Source organism: Heptranchias perlo, unplaced genomic scaffold (genome assembly GCF_035084215.1).
Source record: "Heptranchias perlo isolate sHepPer1 unplaced genomic scaffold, sHepPer1.hap1 HAP1_SCAFFOLD_47, whole genome shotgun sequence".
NCBI lineage: Eukaryota > Metazoa > Chordata > Chondrichthyes > Hexanchiformes > Hexanchidae > Heptranchias > Heptranchias perlo.
The window spans coordinates 8135776-8157200 of NW_027139484.1; the positions used below are offsets into that span (position 1 = coordinate 8135776).

At 44.2% G+C, this 21425-nt stretch overlaps 5 non-coding genes across 5 annotated transcripts; 3 read left to right on the forward strand and 2 right to left on the reverse strand.

The window, feature by feature from the left end:
- Positions 1–10933: 10933 nt before the first annotated feature.
- Positions 10934–11005, reverse strand: trnae-uuc (transfer RNA glutamic acid (anticodon UUC)). Its single transcript has one exon. It is a non-coding gene; the product is annotated as a tRNA-Glu (tRNA).
- Positions 11006–11281: 276 nt separating this feature from the next.
- trnal-cag (transfer RNA leucine (anticodon CAG)) lies at positions 11282–11364 on the forward strand. Its single transcript has one exon. It is a non-coding gene; the product is annotated as a tRNA-Leu (tRNA).
- A 4827-nt stretch (positions 11365–16191) lies between these two features.
- Positions 16192–16264, forward strand: trnaw-cca (transfer RNA tryptophan (anticodon CCA)). Its single transcript has one exon. It is a non-coding gene; the product is annotated as a tRNA-Trp (tRNA).
- A 1846-nt stretch (positions 16265–18110) lies between these two features.
- Positions 18111–18183, forward strand: trnak-cuu (transfer RNA lysine (anticodon CUU)). Its single transcript has one exon. It is a non-coding gene; the product is annotated as a tRNA-Lys (tRNA).
- Positions 18184–20891: 2708 nt separating this feature from the next.
- trnan-guu (transfer RNA asparagine (anticodon GUU)) lies at positions 20892–20965 on the reverse strand. Its single transcript has one exon. It is a non-coding gene; the product is annotated as a tRNA-Asn (tRNA).
- Between the last annotated feature and the right edge of the window lie 460 nt (positions 20966–21425).

A 21425-nucleotide genomic window follows, 5' to 3' on the forward strand; every position in this document is an offset into this window, starting at 1 on the left:
AATGGGCAAAGCTGGAAACCAAAATCACTTCTGTGGACCTGATCAGGATGTGTGTATTCCACATAAATGGTGAGAGAGAGGGAGAGAGGAAGGGAGAGAGAGAGTGGAGACATAGGGAGGGACAGAGAGAGAGGGGAGGGGGAGAACTGGAGACAGAGAGAGAATGAGAAAGAGGGAGTGAGGGAGCGAGAAAGAGGGAGAGAAAGGGAGAGGCAATTAGAGAGAGACCGAGACAGAGAGAGGGAGACGGAACGAATGGGAGAGGGAGAGGCAGAGACAAAGAGAGAGTTGGAGAGCGACAGAGAAAGAGAGACAGAGAAAGAGAGACAAAGGAGAAGAGAGAGGGAAAGGGCGAGAGAGGGTGGGAGAGAGAGAGGGAGAGAAAGGGAGTGGCAATTAGAGAGAGAAAGAGACAGAGAGAGGGAGACAGAGAGAATGAGAAAGGGAGAGGCAGAGACAAAGAGAGAGTTGGAGAGAGACAGAGAAAGAGAGACAAAGGGGAAGAGAGAGGGAAAGGGCGAGAGAGGGAGAGAGGGTGGGAGAGAGAGAGGGAGAGAAAGAAGGAGAGGCAGAGAGACAGAGAGGGAGATATAGAGAGAGGGAAGCGAGGGAAAGAGAGAGACAGAGAGAGAGAGACAGAGAGAGTGGCACAGAGAGTGACAGAGACAGAGACCAGGAGAAAGACAAAGAGAGAGGCAGGGAGAGAGAGACACAGAGAGAGTGAGAGAAAGAGAGGGCAGAGAGAGGGAGAGAAAGAGATAGATAGAGAGGCAGAGGGAGAGAGACGAGAGCCAGAGAGAGGGACAGACAGAGAGAGAACATAAGGACAAAATAAATGTACCAATTGGAAAAGTGCAGAAATAAAGAAGGGCAGAGAGAGTTACTCAGAGATGGAGAGAAATAAAGAGTAAATTATTAAGACAAGAGAGAAAAATAAAGAGAGAACGAACGTATATATATATATACATATATATATATATATATATATATATATATAATGAGAGAGAGAGACACTGCCAAATAATTACAAAGTGATAGGAGAGGAGAGGTAAATAGAAAGATGAAATCAATTCAAAATAACTGGAGACTGAGGGAGAGTCAGAGCAGGAGAATGTCAGACATAAAACGACAAAGAGAAAAAGAAAAAGAGGAACAGAAAGCAGGGAGAAAATAGAAAACAGGAGAGAGGAGCAGAAATACAAATATTAAAACAGAGACTGAGAAAGATGGAATGAAATACAGAAACAGATGCAAAGAAGAGTTCGAGAAGTCAAATAGAAACAGAGAGAAAGAAGTAGACAGAAGTAGAGCTGGAGAGAGTGAGAAGCAAACAGAATGAAATGAAGACAGATGGAAAGGGAAGGAGGAAGAGACAGATAGAAAGAAGGAAAAGGGAAAAGTAGATCCACAGAGAGAAACAAAGAGAGAGGTGATGTCAGGAGGCTGCACAATAAAGTCACCCAGCCTTGTGTGCCTGACCCTGACCATTACTGACTGCAGCAGTTTCCCAGCTGCTCTGTGCAGTAAAAAATCATCTGATAAACGAAAGCTTGAGACTAAATCGGCTTCAGCATGTCTGAAGGAAAAGAACGATTAAAAGGAGGAAGGGCTGTTGGAAGGATTGTTAATGACACGTTGTGAAAGACCACACAGCAGAGGATATATCACCATCGCAATAATAACGATTCCAGGAGGGCTAGAGGTGGTTTGAACTCCTGCTGGCTTGACTTGGTTACGTTGTGGACACTGAGAGAAAACAAGTGAAGTGTCAATCAATCGTGGGTTGTATTTGTAGGAACCTATTTTTGATAAGCTCACGTCCCAGAGGTGTGGTTCTATGTTACAAAGAAGCTGGGCAGAAGTTGAGTGGGGAGAGACGCAGATCCACCACTGCTGCTCCAAACTCACCTTTCGCTTCCTGGCAGCACCACCTCACCTGGAATCTTCATGACTGCTCGCTGTCTCCCAGCTTGATGCCTCGATGCTGGTTTACAGTTTGCCTGTGAAGCAGATGACCTGGATACAAGAGATAGACAGGATACACTACAACGGTATCCATCAAAACGCCTGGAATCTTCCAGGCAAGCTTGAGTCAACCATAAGGATATAACTTTCGTTATCACTTTAGTCGAAGATAGACATTGGATTTCCAAACGGTTATGCATTTAAGCAATTCAGAATGTGTTGTTTTATTGATGTTAAAGCAATTCTAAATCGGGTATAATCCCAAGATGTTGATAAAATTCTAATGTAATTTTTTCTAGTGTAATAAGTATAATAAATGATTGTTTTGTTCATAAAGCCATGGTTTGTGCTTGAAGTTTCTTTTGGATAAAGAGTCCATTATTTAAATTTAAAATTAAACCTTGTGGAGATAAAAATGAATTGCCCCAAATTAAAGTGTAAAATCACTTTGCACCTTTTTGCTCCTCCATCTGTACCATGTGTAACTTTCCCAGTGAGCTGCTGGATTCTGTAATAAATCACAATGTACTCTTACCCCTTCTGCTGTGTTACTAAACTGGACAGGGTCCCACAGCACTCTCCTGCTCTGTTACTGTTACAAATACTGTTATTGTTTCAGATTAAAGAAAAATATGAATAATGGAGAATTAAACCAAATCCCAGTTCAGAATTACATTCAGATCGAGTCCAATTTTACTTTGATTTATTTAATAGAAACTAGAATTACATTCTCTACACAAAATGGCTCATTTGACCTTTCCTCCGAATGTCTGGTCTCTCCTTCTCTGTAAGAATTAAGTCCAAATAACCAAATGTTAATCCATTATTTTGGATAAGATCACATTTTGGTGTTTAATTCCCTCACTGCACCGTTGTCTTTATGTTAAACACCAGCTAGTGCCAGTCTCACACAGTTTGTATCTTTAACTATGGTGCAACAGTGATTTAACAGGAACAACAAATGCACCCTGTCCGTGTCTCTCACCATAACAAGCTCCACCTTGCCCCTCAGTAAGATGGCTGCCTTATTGGCGGCCATTATGTTTCAGGATCAGGGCCGCCATTTTGTTTCTGCTTCATGGCAGCCAATCTGTTCAATATGACCATCTTGCCCCCCATTTAGTTGGCCGCCTTGCCCCTCACTTAAATGTGTGCATTGCCCCTCACTTAAATGGCTGCCTTGCCCCTCAGGAAGATGTCCAGCTTGCCCCTCAGTAAGATGACTGCCTCACTGGTGTCCATTTTGTTTCAGGTTCATGGCATTGAAGTTGTTCATAGATTCATGGTTCCATGGAAGGTACGGGAGAAGACGAGGCCATTCAGCCCACTGTGCATTTGCCTGTTCTTTGAAAGGGATGTCGAATTAATCCCATTTCCCCCTCTGCTCTTTCCCCACAGCCTTGATGGAGGCTTTGTAATAGCAGTTGTATTATGGAAATACATGTATATGTATATATGCAAATTGATGTTGTAGTAGTTGCTGTAATATATAAATACAAGTTGTTGTTGTCGATAAAGATTGTCTCTCAATCTTTTACTCTTTAGATTCTTCTCTTTTATAAACTGGACTTTGTTTCTGTGTAAATGAATGTTGCTGAGAGATTGTCCCTGTAACTGAATGAGGGATCATGCTGTGTATTAGGTTTTTCAAAAAAACGTTTTTACCTTGGCTGTTTTAACCGTCATGAATTTGTTTGAACTCTTTGGCTAATTGGAAAAAGCCACAAGCTGTAAGTTGACCACAAACTACAGGCTTTTTGTCCACTGCACATTAAAACAAGAGAAAAGAGCAAAGGTAAAGTTCGTTCACCTTTGCAAACTGCAACATAAAGGGTGAAGTAACAAAAAATGCCCAGGGTTTGTGTCCCCTGCTCCAGGGACAGAAGTGAAAATGAGCACGGGAGCAATTTGGACCAGGCAGCGAACAATAACTCGAACAGGCAGACAGACCAGCACCTTTTAGGGAAGGGGTGGAGAGGGGGGATTTGGTGGGTGAGGGATTGAGTGGCAAAACAGGAGAGAAAACCTTGCAACTTGTATTAGAGAGAGAGAAGCAACTTGTGCTCTTCAGTCTGACCTGAGTGCCTTTCTGTCTCTCTCTATCTCCCAACTTTTCTCACTTTTCTTTCGATTCTCTGCTTTCTAACTAAGGATTGTGTTTGTCAGTGGTGTTTGCTGAGAGATTGCCTGCCTGTGTAATGGAATGAGTGAGTGAGTGTGAATGTGTGTGAGTGAGTGAGTGAGTGAGTGTGAGGGAGCTCTGGGCTCTTGCTGTGCCTTTTTAATCGCTTACTTTGTTTTTAATCAATTCATTTTCACTCTCTCTCTCTCCCTCCAGAGGATATTTTTGTAGAAATGCTGTAACATGAAAATGTTGGAAGTGAATTTTTGGGAGGAGGAGGATTCTTTGGGAAGAAGTTTGCTCTCCACAGGGGACTGGTCGAGGCCTTCACCACAGGCTGCACGCAATGGGGCTCACGTGAGTTGTGTCTGGGTCACTGTTGGATAACTAGGAGCACTGTGGGATCACGGGTTGCTGTGGCATCACTAAGATACTGCAGGTTCACTGGGACATTGTGGGACCACTGGGACACTGTGTGATCAGTGGGACACTGGGACCAATAGGTTACTCTGGGATCACTTGGTCACTGCAGGTTCACTGGGACACTGTGGGATCACTGGAACATCGTGGGATCACTGGAACAACGTGGGGTCACTGGAACACTGTGGGATCAGTGGAACACTGGGATCACTGGAACCACTGTGGGATCACTGGTTTACTGTGGGATCACTGGGTTACTCTGCGATCACTGTGGAATCACTGGGTGAACTGTAGATCATTGGGACACTGTGCATGAGTGGGGCCCTGTCACTGGGTCCACTGTAAGATCACTGGGTCACTCTGCGATCACTGTGGGATCACTGGGTGCACTGTGAATCACTGGGACACTGTGGATCAATGGGGCACTGTCACTGGGTGCACTGTGAATCACTGGGACACTGTGCATGACTGGGGCCCTGTCAGTGGGTGCACTGGTAAGATCACTGGGTCATTCTGCGATCCCTGTGGGATCACTGGGTGCACTGTAAGATCACTGGGTCACTCTGCGATCACTATGGAATCACTGGGTGCACTGTGAATCACTGGGACACTGTTGATTAATGGAGCACTAACACTGGGTGCACTCGATGATCACTTGGTCACTGCGGGAACACTGTGGGATATTTATTTACCCAGTTGGGCCGAAAGGCACCTTTTCCCCTGCAGTTCATTCGATGTAATTCTATGCATATAAAAATAGATATAATGCCGTTGTTGTTGTAGTAAAACAGGGAATCCCGGAGAGACTTCTTTACCCAGATGGGCCGAATGACCTCATTCTGTGCCGTGCTGTATTCTATGCAGTATATGTCTAAACATAAATATATTATATATACAAGAAGATGTTGTAAAATCGAAATAGCTGTTGTGCCGAATGGCCTCTGTGATATATGCGCTGTACTGTACATTCAAAGTAAAAGATATAAATATATTATATTATAAAACATAGTCAAGATTGTGTTGTTGTTGTCAAATGAGGAATTCAGGGGAAAATCTTTACCCAGATGGGCCGAGTGGCCTGTTTCTGTGACGTGGTGCATCCTATGTAATATGTATGTAACGATATATTACATTGTATTATACATACAAGAAGTAGTTGTTTTAAAATAGAAATAGCAGTCGGGCCGAATGGCCTCTCTACTGTACTGTGCATTCGATGTTAAATATATATAAATATATTATTAGATTATATATTGTATCATATCTTCTACTCCAGAAGTTGTTGTTGACAAATAAGAAATTCAGAGGAATTTCTTTACCCAGATGGGCTGAATGGCCTGTTTCTGTGCCGTGCTATAATCGATGTAATATATATATAAAGATATGCACGGGGTTAAATTCGATAACGCCCGAATCCGGGGGCGGGAACGATTAACCCCCACGTGATTAACCTGCACCCGGTCGTTGAGATGCAGACAGTCCGTGAGATTGGTGCTGCCTGGTGATTTCCCTGATTCCTGCGAGCAGTCAGGCCTGGCTGCGCTGTTGAGCGGCTTCTCACCAGCAGGGGGTCCCCGATATAGCGTGAGTGGTCAGCACCTCTCAAAGGCAGGCTGCACATCTTAAAGGCAGCTTGCACCTCTTAAAGGCAGGCTGCAATTCACAAAGTCAAACACTTGATTCAGATACAAACCTCCGGGGTCATTTCTTCTCGTACACTTTTGATTGGCAGCTTCTTTTGAATTAAACAGACCGTTGCTTAAAATGACTGGCTCCCAGTCCTTGTTTTGAAGCCATTTATCAGCCTGTCTTTTTCAAACTGGTGAGTCTGTTTGGAATCTTTGAGAATGTTAATCAAGTCGACAGCTTCCATAGTTTGTGAGAAAAAGACAACAAAGAACCAGGATGTTCGAAAGTTCGATCACATTTTCGTATAGTATTTGTGAATTATTTATTATTTTCTTTTCCAATCAGGATCTGGTTGAGCTTTACAGTAAAACTGTTGCCTTACTGCTACTATTTCTTTATTCTCTTATTGTTTCATCAATTTGTTTGTCAGTTAAAGTCTAAAACAAGGTCTAGTGTAGTGTGAATCTGTCACCCTTTGAACAGCAGGCACCATTAGGCACTGGAGAGACCGAGTGGGCTGAGATAATCTGAAGGGGTTTCACTGTTCATTACCTGGAGCCTTTCAAATGTTACATTGATATCAGGACAAGTAGAAACACTGAGACATTGGGAGTGGAGCCTCACCTAACAGAGGAGCTGCTTTTTCAAGCTTTGAAGTACAGCTAATTTTAAATCAGCAAAATTTCACTTCATTCAATTTGGCAAAAAAACAACTATCTCTGAACTGTCGCCACTATATGAAAAACACAGACATTTTACTGTTCGGGGTATAATGATCTTATTCAAAAAGTACAAAATGAAAATCAGTTGTAATCTTTTTTAAAATATCGATCTGATATAAAGCATTCTCCAACCAAACAAAAGCACCAAGCATTCCCAGGACATTGAGAGATTATGTGAGTGGGCAAAACTGTGGCAAATTGAGTTCAATGTGGGGAAATGTGAGGTCATCCACTTCGGATCTAAGAAAGATAGATCAGAGAATTTTCTAAATGATGAGGAGCTCGGAACTGTGGAGGAGCAGAGAGAATTAGGGGTCCAAGTACAGAAATCATTAAAAGCTAGTGGACAGTTACAAAAATAATTAAAAAGGCTAATAGAATGTCGGCCTTTAATTCAAGAGTGCTGGAATATAAAGGGGTGGAAGTTATGTTCCGGCTGTACAGAGCTCTGGTTAGAGCCCATCTGGAGGACTGCATTCAGTTCTGGGCACTGACCCTCAGGAAGGATATATTGGCCTTGGAAGGGCTGCAGCGCAGATTTACCAGAATGATATCGGGGCTAATAGGTTTAAATTATGAGGACAGGTTGGATAGACGAGGCTTGTATTCCCCTGAATATAGAAGATTAAGACGTGACTGCATTGAGGTGTTTCAGATGATGAAAGGATTTGATAGGGCAGATCGAGAGAAACTACTTCCTCTGTTGGGGGAGTGTGAAACAAAGGGGCATAACCTTCAAATTAGAGCTAGGCCGTCCAGGGGTGATGTCAGGAAGCACTCCTTCACAAAAGGGCCGTGGAAATCTGGAACTCTATCCCACAAAAGTCTGTTGAGGCTGGGGCTCAATACGAAATTTCAAAACGGAGTTTGATAGACTTTTGTTCGGCAAGGGTATGAAGGATTCTGGAACCAAGGCGGGTAGATGGAGTTAAGAGACAGATCAGCCATGATCTAATTGAATGGCGGAACAGTTGAGGAGCTGAATTGTCTCCTCCTGTTCCTATGTAACAGGCTCGTGTGGCTGAATGGACTTCTCTTGTTCCTATGTAACATGTGCGAAGGGCTGAATGGCGTCCCGATCCTGTATAACAGTCTCGAAGGGCTGTATGGCCCCCTCCTGTTCCAGTGCAACAAGCTCGAGGGGCTTAATGGCCGAATCCTATTACAGTGTTATAGGCTCGCGCTGCTGAATGGCCTTCAGTTCCCGTATAACACGCTCGAGGGGCTGAAGGGCCTGCTGCTATTCCTATGTAACAGGCTTGAGGGGCTGATTGGCCTCCAGGTCTGTTGTAACGGGCTTGGGGCTGAATGGCCTCCTCCTGTTGCTATCTGACAGGCTTGAAGGGTTGATTGACGTCAAGTTCCTGTACAAAAGGCTCGAAGGGCTGAATGGCCTCCTCCTGTTCCTATGTAACAGGCTTGAGGGTCTGACTGGCCTGCAGTTCCGGTGTAATGGGCTCGAGGGGCTGAATGGCCTTCAGTTCCCGTATAACACGATCGAGGGGCGGAGTGGCCTCCTCCTGTTCCTATGTAACAAGCTTGAGGGGCTGATTTGTCACCAGATCTGGTGTAAGGGGCTCGAGGGGCTGAATGGCCTCCTCCATTTGCTATCTGACAGGCTTGAAGGGATGATTGGCGTCTAGTTCCTGTATAACAGGCTCGAACGGCTGAATGGCCTTCAGTACCCAAATAACAGGCTCGAGGGGCTGAATGGCCTCCTCCTTTTGCTATTTGACAGGCTTGAGGGGCTGATTGGCCTCAAGTTGCTGTATAACAGGCTCGAAGGGCTGAATGGCCTCCTCCTGATTCTATATAACAGGCTTGAGGGGATGATCGGCCTCCAGTAACGATGAACGGGCTTGAGGGGCTGAATGGCCTCCTCCTTTTCCTGTGTAACATCCTTCAGAGGCTGAATGACCTTCAGTTCCCATATAAGAGGCTTGAGGAGCTCAATGGCCTCCTTCTGTTCCTGTCGAACAGCCGTGAAGGACTTACAGCCATTTTGTCCAAGATGTCCGGCGAACTTGCCACCATTTTCTCTAAAAATTAGAGCCGGACCTTCCAGGAGCGAGATTAGAAATCATTTCTGCACACAAAGGGTGGTAGAAGTTTTGAATTCCCTTCTGCAAACGTCAATTAATGCTAGCTCAATTGCTAAATTTAGATCTGAGACAGATAGCTTTTGGCAACCAAAGGTGTTAAGGGATATGGGCCAAAGGCGGGTGCATGGAGTTAGATCACAGATCAGCCATGATCTTATCAAATGTTGGAGCAGGCAAGAGGGGCTGAATAGCCTACTCCTGTTCCTATGTTCCCATGATATTATTTATATGGAATTCCGACAGGCATTTGATCAGGTTCCACACAAGAGACTGTTGGCAAAAATGAAATCGCCTGGAACTTGAGGCAATGTATTGACATGGGTAGAGAATTGGTTCGGAGATGGGAGACAGAGAGTAGGGATAATGGGCACATACTCCAATTGGCAGGATGCGACGAGTGGTGTCCCCCAGGGATCTGTAACTGGGGTCTCAGCTTCTCACCATATTTGTCAATGACTTAGATGAAGGAACAGGGAGTCGTATATCCAAGTTTGCTGATGACACTAAGTTAGGTGGTGCAGTAAGTAGTGTGGAATGCGATTGGAAAGTTGCAAAGGGACATTGATAGATTAAGTGAGTGGGCAAAACTATGGCAGATGGAGTTCAATGTGGGGTAATCCACTTTGGAACGATGGTCAGGGTATTTTCCAAATGGTAAGAAGCTCGGAACTGTGGAGAAGCAGAGAGAATTAACGGTTCATTTCCATAAATCAGTAAAAGCTAACGGACAGGTCCAAAAATAATTTAAAAGGCGAACGGAATGTTAGCCTTTATCTGAGGGGGCTGGAATATAAAGAAGTGGAAGTTATGTTCCAGTTATATAAAGCTCTGGTTAGACTGCGTCTGGAGTAACTGCGTTCAGTTTTGGACACTGCACCTCAGGAAGGATAGATTGGCCTTGGAGGGGTGCAGAGCAGATTCACCAGAATGTTACCGGGGCTAAAAAGGTTACATTATGAGGACAGGCTGCACAGACTGAGCTCGTATTCCATCGAGTATGGAAGATTGAAGGGCGGTCTGAGCGAGGTGTTTAACATGTTTAAATGATTCGATAGAATAGAGAGAGAGAATCAATTTCCTCTGGGGAATCAAGAACGAGGTGGAAATAACCTTAAAAAATTCGAACCATGCCATTCAGGTTCGAAAACAGGAAGCACTATTTTACACAAAAGGCAGTAGAAGTCTGGAACGCTGTCCCCCAAAAGGCTGTGGATGCTGGGAGTCAATTGAAGCTTTCAAGACTGAGATCGATAGAGTTTCGTTGGGTAAGGGTATCGAGGGACAGGGAGCAAAGGCAGGTTAATGGATTTCAGTTACAGATCATCTCTGATCTAATTGAAGGGCGGAACAGGTTCAAGGGGCTGAATGGCCTCCTCCTGTTCCCAATGGAAATGTTGAGAATATGCTTTGTTGAGGCTGTGACGTCTGGGTCAACCCCTGTCCAAACAAGGCAGGCCACATTTGGGAGTTTAATAACTTTGAAATGAACATTTTTCTTTTGTGACTTGTGCAACTTCGATCAATTGAATAGTTATGAAAGAGAATCAATGCAGTCATTCGAACTTCTGACTGATAACCCAAACAGAGGTTTCTGCAGTGTAGCAGTTATCACGTTTGCTTTATACGTGGAAAGTCCCTGGTTCAATCCCGAGCAGAAACATTATGTTGGGGCAAATTTATTTTTTCTCTGTGAAATAGCCGGTCTGTTAAATTTAACACAAATTCGTGGTCTCACGAGCATTGAACATTTTAAACCGAGCCCTTAAAAATACAGTGTGTAAAATGAGAAGGGATAAAAAGTTCATCGCACAAAAGAAATTATTAAAGTTTTCCAACTTCCCTCAGTCGCCTTTCATTCTGCAAAATAACGTTATCGGTTAATTATTGGTGATGAAAACAATGATTGTTTTTTTTTCTTCCCACAGACGTTGAGTCAGTTCATGCGATGAATACAACAAGTGTTCAAAAGTTGCTTCCCTGACCGGGAATCGAACCCGGGCCGCGGCGGTGAAAGCGCCGAATCCTAACGACTAGACCACCAGGGAGCGCTGTTGGTTGGTTTATCAGATGTAATATGGATTTCCCTTTCTCTGTGATTCAGCTTTTAATTATTTTTAGCTCCTGATTGCGGATATTCCCGTGATTAAATAGGAATAAAGTACAATAGGCTCAGGAAAACCCGGGGAGGTGGAATCCCGCTCACCGAGCCTTTCCAGCATCATTTATCTCACCAAGCACTGGAGTGAATGAAACTTTCTCCGGGGGGGGGGGGGGGGGGGTCTCAATGTGGAAAGGGTGGCGAGTGAAGGAGCTATTTGTAAGTCAGGATGGCCGAGCGGTCGAAGGCGCTGCGTTCAGGTCGCAGTCTCCTTTGGAGGCGTGGGTTCGAATCCCACTTCTGACATCAGTTATTTTGACTCCTATTTTATTTGTTGCTGGAGCTGCGGTTGATCTTCGGCCCAGTTGATTTGCTCTTCCCGCAAAAAGGTCTCGATCCACGGCACGTATTGCCTCCCACCGGCTCATCCCCAAAACGAGCTTTAAACGAAAATATGCTTTGAACACAAGGCAACAACTATGGAGAGAACAGACACTCGGGGAAATGTACCATAGGAACAGGAGTAGGTCATTCAGCCCCTCGAGTCCGCTCCGCCATTTGATAAGATCGTAGTTGACCTGTGATCTCACTCCATATACCTGCCTTTGGCCCATATCCCTTAATACCTTCGGTTGGCAAAAAGCTATCGATCTCAGATTTAAAAATTGCAATTAAGCAAACATCAATTGCCGTTAGGGGAAAAAAGTTCCAAACTTCTTCCACCCTTTGTGTGTCGAAGTGTTTTCTAATCTCACTCCTGAAAGATCTGGCTCTAATTTTTAGACTGTGCCCCCAAGTCCTAGAATCCCCAACCAGCGGAAATAGTTTCTCTCTATCCAGAAAATGTCAATGACACAGTCAACGAAAGGTGCAGTTCACGAAGGCGGCTCACCAGCACCTTCTCAAGAGCAATTAGGTTATCGGCAATAAATGCTGACCTTGCCATTGACACCCACATCCCATGATTGAAGACAAAAAAAAAGTCGCCTGCATGGCCGACTAATTTCCTGCTGCTAAACGACGGGAAGAATGAAACCATCGGCTTCAGTCCTTTGAACGAACTGTATACACTTGCCGTCGAGCTCAATCCCCACTTGGTCCTCTGCCCCGAATATCCACTGCATCAGAAAATCCTCCATAGCATCGAATCACAGCATGGAAACATCATAGAAGGAGGCCATTCGGCCCATCGTGCCTGTGCCAACTCTTTGAAAGAGCTATCCAATTGGACCTACTCCCCTTCCCTTTCCCCATAGCCCTGCAAAATTTTCCCCTTCAAGTATTATCCAGTTCCCCTTTGAATGTTATTATTGAATCTGTTTCCACCACCGTTTCAGGCAGCGCATTCCAGATCATGTCAACTCGCTGCGTAAAAAAAAAATCTCCTCATCTCACCTCTGTTGCCAATTACCTTAAATCTGTGTCCTCTGGTTACCATCCTTTCTGGCACTGGAAATAGTTTCTCCTGATTTATTCTATCAAAACCGTTCATGATTTTAAACACCTCTGTTAAATCTCCCCTCAACCGTCTCTGCTCAAAGGAGAACAACCCCAGCTTCTCCAGTCTCTCCACCTCACTGAAGTCCCTCATCCCTGGCACCATTCTGGTAAATCACCTCTGCACCCTCTCCAAGGCCTTGACATCCTTCCTAAAGTGTGGTGGGCAGAATTGTGTGGTGGCCAGCTGGGGCCTAACCAGTAATTTATAAAGGTTTAGCATAAGTTCATTGCTTTTGTACTCGATGCCTCTATTAATAAAGTCAAAGAATCCGAACACTTTTTTTTTTGCAATCTATTCAACTTGTCCTGCCACCTTCAAAGATTTGTGTATGTATACCCCCAGGTCTCTCTGTTCCTGCACCCCCTTTAAAATTGCACCATTTAGTTTAAAGAGCTGGCACAGACTCGATGGGCCGAATGGCCTCCTGTGATTCTATGATTCTATGTTTTTGATGACACCTCGATGAAGCGCTTTGGGATATCCCCCAGAAGTGGGAGTCAGCAGTTCACTTTCTCACTTAACACTATCATCTAACCTTGGCTTGACTAAATAGATGTTTTCGTGGTGTAATGGTTATCATGTTGGCCTCACAGGCGAAAAACTCCCGGTTTAATCCCGGGTCAGAAACAATTTGCTGGAACTTGCTCCTCACAAACTTCCAGGCGCGAGCTTTCTCTCGTGTAAATTGGGCTGCAATCCTTTCAAATTCAACAACGACTGCACCAGATTCCTGGTCTCATAACCTCTGAACACTTCTAAGCAGACTCCGAAAATAAAGTGCGTAAAATGAGAAGGGATGGAAGTCAGAAAACTTAGCCTAGTTTCGACAGTCACTCGGCAAACTTGTTAGCATTTCGTTCATTGCGAAACAGAAAGTTGTGGGTTTATTAATGGTAATTAAAAGAATCATCTCAGAGACTTGAAACAGTTTCTCCTTATTTGCTCTATCAAAACCTTTCATAATTTTGAACACGTCTATCAAATCTTCCCTTAACCTTCTCTGCTCTCAGGGGATAACCCCAGCTTCTCCATTCTCGCCACAAAACTGAAGTCCCTCATCTCTGTTACCATTCTAGTAAATCTCCTCTGCGCCCTCTCCAAGGCCTTGGCATCTTTCCTAAAGTGAGCTGCCCAGAATTGAACACAATGCTCCAGCTGCAGCCGAACCAGTGTTTGATAAACGTTGAGCATAACTTTATTGCTTTTGTACTCTCTGCCTCTATTAATAAAGTCCATTTCACCAGGCTGTCTATATTCTCCTGAAGTCTGATACTATCCACCACATTGTTTTCTACATTCCCGAGTTTCGTGTCATCTGCAAACTTTGAGATTATTCCCTGTGTACCAAAGTCCAGGTCATTAATGTATGTATCAAAAATGAAAACTTCTTGCAGTGTGACTTGTGTGATTTTAAGCCTAGTTTATATAACATCTTCTCATAATTTAACGTATTGCCCCCTGGTAACAATCTGGTGAATCTGTGCTGCACTCCTTCCAAGGCCAATATATCCTTTCAGATTAAAGGGTATAAACTTCAAGTAAGCGTCACTGTGGATCAGTTTTCGCTCACTCAAAGTTATCTGTGGGCTTTTAAAGAATAAGGGAGCAGCCACTGTCGCCCCTTTTGACAAGCCTATTTTGTGGCACTTTATCAAACGCCTTTTGAACGGCCATATAGACAACATCAACCACATTGTCCTCATCAAACCTCTCTGTTAACTCATCACAAAACTCAATCACGATTTGCCTTTAACAAATCCACAGTGGCTTTCTATTATCAATCCACACTTGTCTAAATGACTGTTAATTTTGTCCCAGATTATCATTTCTAAAAGCTTCCCACCACCGTGGTGAAACTGACTGGCCTGTGGTTGTTGGGTTTATCCTTGCACCCTTTTTTGAACAAGGGTGTAACATCTGCAATTCTCCAGTTCTCTGGCACCAAACCCTGTATCTGAGGAGGATTGAAAGATTATGGCCAGGACCTCTGCAATTTACACCCTTACTTTCCTCAGCAACCTCGGATGCATCTCATTCGGACCAGGTGACTTATCAACTTTAAGCACAGCCAGCCGTTCGAGTATCTCCTCTTTATCAATTTTCACCCCATCCAGTATCTCAACTACCTCCCCTTTTACTGTGATTGCGGCAGCATTTTCTTCCTCGGTAAAGACAGATGCAAAATACTCATTTCGTACCTCAGCCATGCCCTATGCCTTCATGCATAGATCTCCTTTTTGGTCCCTAATCGATCTTACCGCTCCGCTTACTACCCGTTTACTATTTATATGCCAAGAGAAGAATTTTAATGATTGATGAAGGGATCGAGTGTAATGTATCCAAGTTTGCTGATGATTCAAAGCTGGATGGGAAAGTAAGCTGTGAGGAGGACACAAAGTGTCTGCAAAGGGATGTAGACAGGTTAAGTGTGTGGGCAAGACGGTGGCAGATGGAGTATAATGTGGGGAAATGTGAGGTTATTCACTTTGGAAGGGAGAACAGAAAAACAGAATATTTTTGAAATGGTTAGAAACGATTAGATGTTGATGTCCAGAGAAACTAGGGTGTCCTGGACACCTGAACTCCAGGTTGTGCTAACTTAGTATAAGCATCTAAAACCTGATGACAGAGAAAGGCTAAATAAACACTAAGACATTAAATAATCTTTGGTGGTTTCTGAGAGTCAGCAAAGTGGGTTGTTTTATGACAATGAGTTGAGATCAGTGGTGCTTACGTACAGAACAATGTAGCCGAATCCTATAAAGATAGGGCATGCTCCCTTCTCAAATGTTGGAGCTCTCAATTGGAGACAGTCAGAAGTCCATTGCCACAGGCAGTCCGCAAAGGTCAGGTCTGATATACCTGGATTCGCAGACAGGTCGGGTTGTGTTGATTGCTTGTCATTAATGTAATCTGTCGACAGTTGTGTTATAATAATAATACTGTTGAATGTAATGTTGAAGACAGCTGCAGTGCAAATCTGTTGTAAGTCAATCGATTGAACTTGCTATTTTGTAACCGCTCGGGCTCAAATCAAGCAGAAGTTATTGTTGATGGTTTAACAACCCATAGTTGCGAAAGTAACGGGAGAAATCCGCTAAAAATATTCACTTTAGAGAAAAACATCACACCCATAGTTTATATTTTCACACGTTATTTTTTGCAGTTCTAACCAAAGTCCAAACATCGAAGGTCCATGTGTTTTTCAGAAGTTTCCCGTCCTGTTATGTATTTTGAGCAGTTTCCTGCATAAATCAACATCGCACTCATAGTTTATATTTTCACACGTTCTCTTCTGCAGCTCTAATGGCAGTCTAAACACCGAAAGTCTGAGTGTTTTTCAGGAGTTTCCCCTCCTGTTATGTATCTTGAGCAGTTTCCCACATCCTTTTCCTGTGATGTGATAATTCTGGGTGCAGAATGAGTGTAATTGGATTTGCTGCAGTCCGCTGACAGCAGGCGATGGAAGCGAGCGCCATGCTGCCGCTGACAGGTGAAGGATACTTCTGATGTTGCCTGACATCCGGTGGGAGTGGGCGGGGAGTTGAAAGCCAACCCATTCCTCCAATATCGGAGAAATAAAGCGGTGCTTGACAAACATTGATATAAACAAACATCCACTACTGCACCCAGGCCTCGTAGCGCAACAGTAGCGCGTCTGATTCCAGATCAGAAGGTTGCGTGTTCAAATCACGTCGGGGGTCACAGTTTTTTCCTTTCGAGTTGGTTTGCAGAATTCTGCAATTAATGTTTTCTTTGCGTCTTCACAATGAACAGAACCCTGCTCGAAAGTCTGCCTCTGGTTCCCCAGTGTCAGGGAGGGAAGCACCTGATGACCTCTTTTATTTATTGTAACAAACAGAAGACAAACACACGTCTTCGTTCAAAAACTACCCTGCAGGTGGACACATAGTGAAATAAACACAGCGCATAGATTCAGACAGTATCCGGAAACATCGGGAAATAGACAAGAGAAATAGATTGAGCGCTTTGTTATCAGAAAATTGTCTGAACCTCCACGGTCAATGAAAGGGCTTTTGTTGGCCGGTTTCGCATTGAACCGGAGAATTCAGGAGAACTTGGTAGATGGTTGGTTCCGCTCCCTTGTCCCCACCAAATTAAAAGGGAATAAAACTTGAAATGAGCGTCACTGTGGATCAGTTTTCTCTCACTCAAAGTTATCTGTGCAATGAAGTAAAAGATGCAGCTGACAAAGAATAAGGGAGCAGACACTGTCTCCCTTTTTGGCAGGAGAAGAAAATCGATGTGGATGTTTATGGAGACCAAGTTCCAAAATAATGTTTCTACCTGGGAACCGATCGAACCAGGAACCTTTCGCGTATAAATCGAACGTGATAACAGCTATACTACGGAAACAGATGGCACTTTATTAACACAATGGGCAACTGAATGGTGTCCTCTCTCTGCTTGTACTTGGAATGTGTTGTTTCAAGAACAGCAAGAGATGCAGACAGTGGCTGCTCCCCCTTTTCATTAAAAACTCTCAGGGTGGTGGGTTTGAGCCCCACGTTGGGCGAGTACCGTTTGAAACTTTTATGCTGCTTCCACCGGTGAGCCCGCGCTCTGACACTTCCCTCCGCCCCCCTCCTTCTCACCGTGCATGATGGGGCCGCGCCCGGGCTGAATCTCTCCAATCAGCTTTCCTCCCCTGTCGCAGCATGAAATGTTCCTTATCAAAGTCACAAATGATACTCCATGTGACTACCACCATGATAAACTATCCCTCCTCATCCTTCTCAAATACAATATCTCACCGTGCTCTTATGCTGTTAGACGAGTTTCCTCTCTCTGCTCTTATTTGCAATGTGTTGCTTTTCCGTCTGACAACAATTAGTATCATCGTATTATGTTGGTCCACAAGAGGAGATCATTCGGCCCATCGTGCCTGTGCCGGGTCAAACAAACGTATTCGTTCAAAATTCGTTCAGAGATGGATTGAGTGCCTTGTTATCAGAAAATTGCCTCAACCCCCACAGTCCACAGCTTTCCTCCTCGCTATCAACCACTTGGCCTATTTTTGTGTCACCCGCAAATTTCTTAATCATGCCCCCGAAGTTTCGGTCCAAATCGTTAATGTAGAGCATAAAAAGCAAAGGACCAAGTACCGAGCCCTGCGGCACCCCACTGGAAACAGCCTTCCAGCCACAAAAGCACCCGTCGACCATTACCCTTTCCTTCCTGCCACTGAGCTAATTTTGGATCCAACAAGCCACATTCCCTTGGATCCCATGGTCCTTTCCTTTTTTGACCAATCTGCCATGGAGGAACTTTTCAAATGCCTTGCTAAAATCCATGTAGACCACATCAATTGCGCTACCCTCATCCATCCTTCTTATCACCTCCTCGAAAAATTCAATCAGGTTAGTCAGACACGACCTCCCCACAACAAATCCATGCTGACTGTCCTTGATTCGTCCGTGCCTTTCGAAGTGACAGTTCATCCTGTACCTCAGAATTGATTCCAATAATTTGAAATGGAGTCTTTCTCCTGCTTGCTGCAATAACAGATAAGATGGTTCTGAGTACGCAAGCCCGGCTAGCTCAGTCGGTAGAGCATGAGACTCTTAATCTCAGGGTCGTGGGTTCGACCCCCACGTTGGGCGAGTACCATTTTAAACTTTTATGTTGCGTTCACTGGCCAACGGTGCAGAATTGATGCAGAATGAAATGTCAGCTTTGTAGTCAGGATGGCCGAGCGGTCTAAGGCGCTGCGTTCAGGTCGCACTTCTGACGTTGCTTATTTTTGCGATGACCTGAAAATATTTTATTTGTGGATTGGGCTGCAGCTGATTTTTCGACCAAGTTGATTTGCTCCTCCCACAAAAGCAACTGGCTTTGTGATGGAAATGTGACTTGAGAAGTTTCAAACGGTGAAATGTTTGACAAATTAATGACCTGGACAAAGAAATAGAACAGCAGTGGGAAACAATAAAAACGGTGATCAATAGAGTCCAGGAGAAATATATCCCACTAAAAAGCAAGAACAAACCAGCCAGAAATGAAACACCAGGGATGAATAAAGAAACAAGGGCAAAATTGAAACTAAAGAAAAAGGCCCACACTGGACAATAAAGGAGAGAGGGGAATGTGAAAAGACTGGGAAAGAAGTCTAAAGAACTATTAGAAAGGCAAAAAGGAATATAAAAAAAAACAAAGTATTCGAGACACATCAACAGCCAAAGAAAGTTTCGGATAGGAATAGGGCCACTAAGGGATACACACGACAAACTCACAGACAATGACAGCGAAATGGCAGAAATATTAAATAATCACTTTGCTTCAGTATTGACCAGGGAGACTGGTATTGTGGGCGTGACAGTAGAAGAAGAGATCAAAAAGATATGTGAAGACATTTAAGATCGAAAGGGGGAGATAATTGATAAACTAATCAATCTTAGAGAGGAAATTTCCAGTTAGAAGCCTAACCAGAGTTTCAAACCGCTCAGCCACGCTAATTTCCGTATTACTGTTCAGGAGCTCATTTCACAGGGACATGATTACTGCGCTCCATTTAGGGAGGCTCAGTGAAAGGCGGAAATTGATCTATTAATAGAATCATAGAATAAGATAGCGCCATTCGGCCCATCGTGCCTGTGCCAGGTCTCTGAAAGTGCTGTCCAGTTAGTCCCACTCGCCTGCTGTTTCCCCATAGCCCTGAAAATGTTTCCATCCAAGCGTTTATCCAATTCCCCTTTGAAAACAGTGAGTTAAGAAAAACAATATTGAAAGGGGTGCTGGGGCCTCTGCAGCGTCGATGTAGAGTGTGTGATGATTGAAGTTATCAAGATGGTTGCTTTACACATGGTATGTTGTGCAATCATCCTGAAATATCTTCAATATCCAATACAAATTGAATTGCAAACCTGACGGACAAACACTGGAAAACAAGTCACGAGTGAACGCAAATCATCTGGGACCCGTTTTTAGCCTCACGGCACTTTAAATAAAGTGAAATAACTTTGCATTGAAAGGATTTGGAACTTGCGTCTGTGCCTTTATCTGTTCCATTTCTTAAAGTTGCTGGCGTCTGATGATGAACACGCCTCTGCTCGCTCTATTGAACAAGAAAGGAGGTGTTTGACGATGACGGGACCTGTTGGTTATGAGCTCATCCTTTGCATTGAGTGTGTTCGCGTGCTTCAAACGGCGTCAACTTTTGCCCAGCGGTGAACTTCGCAGCAAACAAGTTCATCACCGTCTCACCGCGGGCACTGACTGACACGTTTATCGTTATTTCTTTCAGACCGAAATAAATAGGAACCGTGATTTTAAATTTGCACAAAGTGATTTTCAGGTAGTCGCCTTTAAATGTTTCAAAGGCGACTCCGAATTTATGATAGTCCGGCCATTTCACCAGCCGTGTTGAAAACAGAACATGTAACTAACTTTCGCGCCTTTTTTTGAAAGGCATAAAACATATTTCCGATGACCTCTGAAGGATGGGCAAGTACATTTCAGAAAGCAGAAGCAAGTGAACCAGCCTTTTAATCCGGAGTCAGACCTTTGCGCCACGCACTCTGAAGACAGGATCCTGGATGTTATTATATTTTTGAATGTTTCTTAAACACCGTTTCATATCTTGGTTGAATGGATGAGTCTTGTCAAATCTCCGCCAGATCCCATCGGTAATGAGACAGCATTGGAAGCAGCCTTCACCCCCAATATCACGCTGGCATTCATCGCCTGCTCTCAGCGGACTGCATTAACAGGGCTGGGAGATATGGACTTTGTTCACATTTAATTAGCAATGTGAATCGTTAAATATTTAATCATTTTTAATGGGGACAAGGTTACAAAATATTTCCACCCGGTTTCGAAGCGGGGACTTTTCGCGTGTTGGGCGAACGTGATAACTACTACACTACGGAAACCTGACACCTCCACCCTCGTGTTAGGGATATAATCCCTCAGCCAAACTAATTTCCGTATTACTGTCCAGGAGCTCATTTCACAGGGATACATTTACTGCGCTGTATTTCGGAAGGCTGCAGAGAAGGATCGGTGGCGATGGTCAGGCAGGGAATCCCAGAGCATCGCGCCCACACAAACATTTCACTGTGTTTTTTGCATGTGCCTGATATCCGACCGCAGTGTAAATTATGGCGAATCAGGCATGCTCAGATCACATTGTTCACAGAGTGTTTTCTTGCAGCCAAATCACACATTGGAAAACTTGAAATGAGATGAAGAGATCGGAGCCATTTAAAGTGCTCCCAGTTACTGCAGATCAGGAATTGAAACCTGGCACCGGCTTCAGGGCGATCAGAATGAGGCAATGAATCCGAAAGTGGGAAGAAAAAAGTGCAATTTTCGTCGCTGGGTGGGCTCGAACCACCAACCTTTCGGTTAACAGCCGAACGCGCTAACCGATTGCGCCACAGAGACCATCTGATTTTTTTTCTTGCAAGATGCACTAAAGCAGCGTGTCACCTACACAAAGTTATATGTTGCAGCCACAGAAATGCAATTGTCCACTATCAGTTTTACTTTTCCATTAATAAAGGATGGGACATTGTTTGTGGAAACATGGAAACGGTCTGGTCTCGCTCACAGCATCGATATCACCGCCAACCAGCTCTCCTGCAACCGGCGTGCCCACCGGTGCTTTGTCTGTCACTCAGTCACACTGTGGGAGAACCTTCGCCACACTGACTGCAGCGATTCAAGAAGGCGGCTCACCACTACCATCTCAAGGGCAATTCGGGATGGGCAATAAATGCTGGCCTCACCAGAGACGCCCACATCCCATGAACGAATAAAAAAAGTATTCTGAGCGTCCTGACGCTGATATCAGGTTTTGATCCCTGATCTGCAGTAACTGGGAGCGCTTTGAATGGCTCCGAAC